Source organism: Hordeum vulgare, chromosome 1H (genome assembly GCF_904849725.1).
Source record: "Hordeum vulgare subsp. vulgare chromosome 1H, MorexV3_pseudomolecules_assembly, whole genome shotgun sequence".
Classification (NCBI taxonomy): Eukaryota; Viridiplantae; Streptophyta; class Magnoliopsida; order Poales; family Poaceae; genus Hordeum; species Hordeum vulgare.
This window is the reverse complement of record NC_058518.1, coordinates 503,781,973-503,788,990: the sequence shown is the minus strand read 5'-3', so window position 1 is coordinate 503,788,990 and position 7,018 is coordinate 503,781,973. Positions and strand designations below refer to the sequence as shown.

Sequence of the window (7,018 nt, the reverse complement as noted above, 5' to 3'; positions counted from 1 at the left end):
TCTTCCTCACCCGTACATGACAACAAAATATGGAATATTTGTTGCCGTCTTCTGAAGTTACACAAGACGGCAAACCACATGTTGAGGGCGCCACATTTTTTTGCCGTCATGAACATGACAGCAAAGAGCATAAATATACAATGTATATATATAACATAATCCATACAGCATATATATATATATATATATATATATATAACATAATTCATACAGCATATATATACATATATAACATAATCCATACAACATATATATAAATATAACATAATCCATACAACATATATATAACATCCGTAATCCATACAGTACATAACACATCCGTAATCCATACATCATATATATATAACATCCTTAATCCATACATCATATATATAACATCCTTAGTCCATACAGCATATAACACATCCATAATCCATACATCATATATATAACATCCTTAATCCATAGCACATCCATATATATATATATAGCATAATTCATAGAACATCTATTTATATAGCATAATCCATAGCACATCCATGTATATAAGGAGCGACTGTGTGGTATTGTCAACCTCATATAAAGCATCTACATGAAGTGTCTGCCCATCCAATAGAAAACAATCCCAGTCAGTCCGGTAGTTGCAGTCTGTCTAAAGCAAATAAGGGAAAGTTGAAGAATCAAATAGAACCTGGTCCAGGTCGAGTGTTCGGATTTTTGAGAACTCAAGCATGTCGTCTTCGGTAGCCTCCTCTACTTCAGCCTTGCAAAGGGGCATAGAAAAGCAAACACCCTGCAACAATGCAGCCACATGGTCACACAATATGATTTTAAGTGACAATGATATTTTAACCTAGTACAAAGATTTAAATCAACACAGCTTGGATTAGCTTGGAGCAATTCAATGCCCTAGAGACCAATATACCAAGTCAATATTTCATTCCTATTATGGTACCAAATAAGGGTAGAAAATTGACTTCAACAACCAAAAAGATATTTCTTTCAGCAAAATGGGCAAAAAAATAGAATAAGCATTGGGTTAATCACAAAAGTATTAAAGATGCTTTATTCACATGTGAAACCAGTATGATGTTGTAACTCATATGTCGTAAGTCCCCAAAAAATGAAAGAGGGAAATGAAGAAATCTAGAATATACTCTTTTATGTGAAGAAATTTAGAAATGAGTGCTTTTCAACCAATAAGTTGATCTACTTAATTGAAATAATTAGAACTTAGAAGTTGCAGGCAGTAATGTACATAATTTTTGGTCCGTAACAGAAATGTGGCACTTTAATAGGTATTTTAAATAGAAATGTGAAAACGATGATGAGGTCGGAAAAACAAGATGAAGGACTCACCTATTTCCGTAGTAGTGACCTCATGCCATGTGTAGATTGTGACAAGTAGGCATTACAGAATGCTTCTCCAAATAGTTTCCGCTGATAAATAGAGCAACAAATTGTGTCGTATAAACTACAGTAACAAAAGTGATGTTCAGTAAGATGAACGAGGGTGAGTCATAGAATAACAGTCTAGTAAAACCCAAAGATTCAATACTTCCAAGGAAAATGAAATATAACTGCAAGCGAAGGTGATCATGAGACAAATGTGGAATCTTAACGAGTTCAGAATTCTTTGTACATGTACAAAAACAGTTAAATTTTCCATATACTGATCAAATTATTACGAAGGATCGATTTCTGAGGAGCAAGAAGATACCATAGAAGATATTCAGCAGATTCTTCCGGAACATGTAGTAAAGATTCTAAAAAGAATCTTCCCAATCCTGATACCTTTTGTCAATGTACTCTCCTTCTACATGCCAGAAGGAGAAAAGATAAAGAGATACATCCACGAAAGTACGGGGATATTTTATCTTTAAAAGCAAACAATAGTGCAGGTCTAGTAATTACCTCCTTGTGCAGCTGATGAGAGCATAGCAGATACGATGGGAGGAGGTAACATGGATTGTGGATATACCCATGACTGCAGTGCCTTTGAGAATAAGAATTACTTGTTGCTCTCTTGCCTCATGCGTCCTGAACTTTGAGGCCTACCATTATAACTCTGAGCAAGGGGCTCGGCAACACTGCCCCTACAACTTGTACTCAAATTGTGACACCTGTTCCAGGCAAGGGTTATTATAGTTTGGGCCTTTGAGACAGAAAATCTAAGCAAAACTAAACAAAGAAGAGAGGGTTCAATTTGCAAGTAATTTTCAATTATTTTTCCTAGTGACCGTATGTTGTACTAGACATGATATCACTTGGAGCACTGGATCATACAGACATCAATACCTAATTGAAATATCTGGAAAAAAATTGCACGTGCAGTAAGCATCCAATGAGACTGAATGACTCACTGACACATACCATTTACATATCTTATTTTCAGAGTGTCAATCTAAGTTATGCCACCAAATCAAGATACTCATGAAATTTCTCTGGGAAGGGTGCATTTTCTAAATGAAAACTAGAAAGAAATGCAAGAGAAGCTAATGCATACGGACCACTTCACAGAAGATGATGAAACAAACTGCAGGGTAGTCTTCAAGGTGAGATCCAAAGGAGCTTTTTTCCTGGTATTGTGATCTTGGAAGGGCACATCTCTGAAGACTTCAAAGGAACATCACCAGCCTGGATGTTAGTGCCACTAGAAGCTCCGGAAGCACGACGAGCTCTGAACCCTTTCAGCACTTTGTCCTACACAAAGCAGTAGACAGATTACAGGATGAGGTAATATATACATATATAGTAGTGCATTAGGTAGATATTCCTTACCATATTGAATTTGCTAGAGCCAGCCAGCTTCTCATCGCCAATGTGAAGCTCTGATACACTCCGCAGAGCATTCTTGCTGTGTTTCTCAGCTTTCCTAAAACCTGGTTTTGCTGCTTCCGCAAGCGATGGAACAGAAGAGTCCAACTGGGCAGAGTCGCCATCGCTGCTGAATTTTGGAAAAAGAAATGCAAATAAGAGCATGGATAACATAGTAACTAGATAATGCCCCGCGCATTGCTGCGGGATTTTTTTGTGGGTTTTCAGAGTAACATCCACATGCCAAAGAAGATAACAATATGAATAAATAATATGACAAATTTCATATTCAAAGATGTTACTACACTATAGATTGCCAGTGTACAATTTGATGAACTGCATTTTTTAATTCTTCTTGGGTATGTTATGTACACAACTCAGATTGCATGGAAGATAAATATTGTATTGCAGAAATTAAAATACAAAGATGCAGCAGAAAAATAGTGGCAATTGTCTTAGAAACATATGAGTTGAAAACATTGGATTTCAAAACCGAACCTGATCTGTGGACTATCTTGTCTTTCATCTTCAACAAAAACCTGGATGGGTGGGGCAGAATCAAGGGACACCTTGAGAAAGTGGTTGCATGGAGAATCTGGTACAGAAAATAGAGGCCACATCGAGGGCTGCAGATCTGTCAGGGCCAACACACACGGTACCAGCAAGCGATATTTGTCAAATATCAAAATCACTAATGATGGATTCACAACACTGAGCTCAATTGCTCTGCATAGATCCCTTCAGTAGTACTCCAACACTCGAGATATCACTATCACAAACAGGGGATCATCATTGTTTTGTCGTAACTGAGCGAGCGGCAAGTTACAAAAAATCAAATAATAAGAAAGTGTGCACATATGTCACTCATATATGGTTCCAAGAAGAATGAAAAAAAATCTTATCGATCTTTGCTTTGGGATAACACCACAAAACTGCTGATTACATGATATCAAAAGGATGAATAATTGTTAAAGATCAGTGGCAAACAAATAATTCAAACAAAAATATGTTCAAGCATTGAATTAATCAAACTATGAAGACTACATGCACTTCTACTATAAACAATTGATAAATCACGAGTTCCATTGTTAAATAAGGGAGGTGTAATACAAAAAAATCAAGAACCACTTTACTGTAAACTAAGATCACTCGCAAAAAAACTAAGATCAGTGATAAACAAATAACTGAAATAAATGTACCTTCCAGGATTGAACCAATCAACTGAAGACCTGCTACTTGATAAATCATGTGGAGCTTTTCTTGTGGACCTCGGTGCTGGTCAGCCAACGTCTGAAGAACCGACTGGGAAGACGTGCAGTGGTGAACAGCAGAGACCTGGAAGTTATGGAGACGACGGGAATGTTGCACCTCCGCTGCTTAATTGGATAGGAACTGCATACCCTGCAGGAGGAAGGGGATATAGATCTACCGGTCTCTGTTGCAAGAAAATACTGGAATCTGTTGGAGATTTGGAAAGGTGAAAAGGGGGAGGTGCTGAGGAGGCGGTGATAGGGATCCTTGGGAATCAAAATAGCACTGCCATGGTCCGTGGAGAAGATGGGAATCAAAATAGCACTGCCATGGTCCGTGGTAGGGAGGTCCGACGGCGGCTGGGCACCGGCGGCGTCAGCCGGGGAGGGCACTGGCGGTGGTGGAGGGAGGCCCGACCGGAGGTGTGGTAGAGGGAGACCCGACCGGAGGTGGCCTACCCTCCCGCCCTGTCGCGTAGACGGACGACGGCCGTCGGGGAGGGCACTGGCGGCGGCGGCCGGCGAGGGCCCGACGGCGGCGGCTGGGAGGTTCGCTGTGAACCCTAGAGGAGGGAACCACCAGTCACGAGAGGGAGGGGCTGTTGCGCTCATTTTTTTATCCGGTATGTTCTTTTTCCACTCGCGGGAGTTAGGGCAGCTGTGTTTTTACTCTTTGCCGTCTTCTATACGACGGAACTGACGGCAAAGACTAATTTTTGCCGTCTTCTCTTGCTAATCCAAGACGGCAAAACTGCCTGCCGTTTGGGTCAGTTAACAAGAGCGTGGACATCTTGTTTTGCCGTCATCCGTAGCATAAGTAGATGGCAAAAATCCTGCCTTTGTCGTCATCTACCCAAATAGTTGACGGCAAAACTATTTTTTGCCGTGTGGTTTTTTTTGACGTCTGTTTTTCGTGATTTTTGACGATAGTAACTCTTTGCCGTCTGCCCATGACGGCAAACTTCCCATTTGCCGTCTGCCCCGACGATTTGCTGACGTCAAAGATTATACCTATCATCAAAATAGCTGATTCCTGTAGTGTTAGGGGGAATAGGTCATCTTGAAGCTTCGTCAGCCTTATTATGTCATTTAGGAGAGAACTTAGCTAACTATAGGTCATTTTTTATTAAATAGGTCATTTTGGAGCTAACTAAGCTAATTATGTCATTTTGTAGGATAATTAGCCAAATTAGTCTTTCTTGGATGAGTCTAAGCTACGTAGAAGAAGAGAAAGAGAATAAGCAAGAAGAGAAGAAGAAGTAAAAGAATAAGGAGGAGGAGGAGAAGGAGAAGGAAGAGGAGAAGAAGAAGAAAAGGAGAAGGAGAAGGAGAAGGAGGAAGAAGGAAGAAGGAGGAAGAAGAAGGAGAAGGAGGTCCTTCTCCTTCTTCTACTCCTTCTCCTTCTTCTTATCCTCCTCCTTCTCTTCTTCCTCTTCTCTTCTTCTTCTTCTTCTTCCTTCCTTTCATTTTTGCTCTTTCTCATCCTCTTGTCCCCTTCTTCGGGCTAAATTAGCTAAGAATGCCTTTTTGGAGCTAATTATGTCATTTCGAGGATAATTAGCTAAGTATAGGTCATGTTTTATTAAATAGACTATTTTGGAGCTAACTAAGCTAATTATGTCATTTAGGTGGAAGCCTAGCTAACTATAGGTCGTTTCGGAGCTAACTTTGGTAAAATAGGTCATTCCGGAGCAAACTATGCTTATTAAGCCATTTTGGATCTAGCTAGGCTAATTATAGGCCATTTAATACCTAAGTTAGGGGGAATAGGTCATCTTGCAGCTACGTAAGCCTTATTATGTCATTTAGGAGAGAACTTAGCGAACTATAGGTCATTTTTTATTAAATAGGTCATTTTGAAGCTAAATAAGCTTATTAAGCCATTTTGGAGCTAACTAAGCTTATTAAGCCATTCCGGAGCAAACTATGCTTATTAAGCCATTTTGGAGCTAACTAAGCTAATTATGCCATTTAGATGGAAATCTATCTAATTTTTATTAAAACACTAGAAATAAAATACCATTATCGTCCTCACGGCGGTGAAGCACGATGGCTCTGGCTTGTTTCACCTCGAGAAGGCTGCCCTGGAGAAGGCTCCACCGTAGAAGGGTCGTGCGATGCGTTTCGGGAGATATTCTGCACCAAACATCGTTTGCAATGTGTTGTTAGCATCAGGACACTCTTAAGATCACTGCACTGAAATGAAACTCACCGTCCCCACCACGTTAGTGACTAGCATCGGCGGAGGGACTTGGTCGCTCTTCTCGCACATAGACTGTACATTTGGTTTCGACAAGTCAAACTTTTTATTTATTAATGAAACGGACATTCAAATGCAAGATTTGAAATAACATTTAGAAGAAACTTACCACGAAGAGCTCATATATGGCCCTGTTAGACGCATCATTCCGTGCCCTCTCCGCCTCCACCAATGAAGTCGTCCTCTCCTCCAGCTCCCTAATCTCCTTATCCTTCTCCGCCATAGCCGCCTGCATTGCCTCTCTCTCTTTCTGAATAGCAGCCTTCAACACAACTCATTGTTAGCAATGTAATCATATTGGTTCCAACGCATAACATAATGCGGACAGATAGTTGAGTCCATTAAACTAACCTCGATGGCGAGCTCGACTGGCCGTGGACGACGTGTTATCTCCGGACAGGAGCTTGTTTGGCGTGCCTTTATCTGCTGGAGAGTGCTAGGACAACGTATAAGGCCGTCTCCAATGGCGATCGAGCCATGGGGCCTCCCGTTGCCAGCTATCATCACTAGCTCTGGATCAATAGGCCCCTCGCTCGGGTTAAAGTCCTCCCCTTTCCTCACCTTCCCGTGATCTCTGGACTTCACGAGCTTGTGATGGGAGGACATGTTGGTGAAGTTTTCTGGATGCTCGAGGTCAGACTCAGAGAATGCCTTGACCTTCTTGGACGAGGCAGTCTGGGCCATCACATACAGGTTGTACATCTGTGGCACC

The 7,018-nt window shown here is 40.8% G+C and overlaps 1 pseudogene; it reads right to left on the bottom strand.

The window, feature by feature from the left end:
• Positions 1–487: 487 nt before the first annotated feature.
• LOC123402359 lies at positions 488–4,658 on the bottom strand (annotated as a pseudogene).
• Between the last annotated feature and the right edge of the window lie 2,360 nt (positions 4,659–7,018).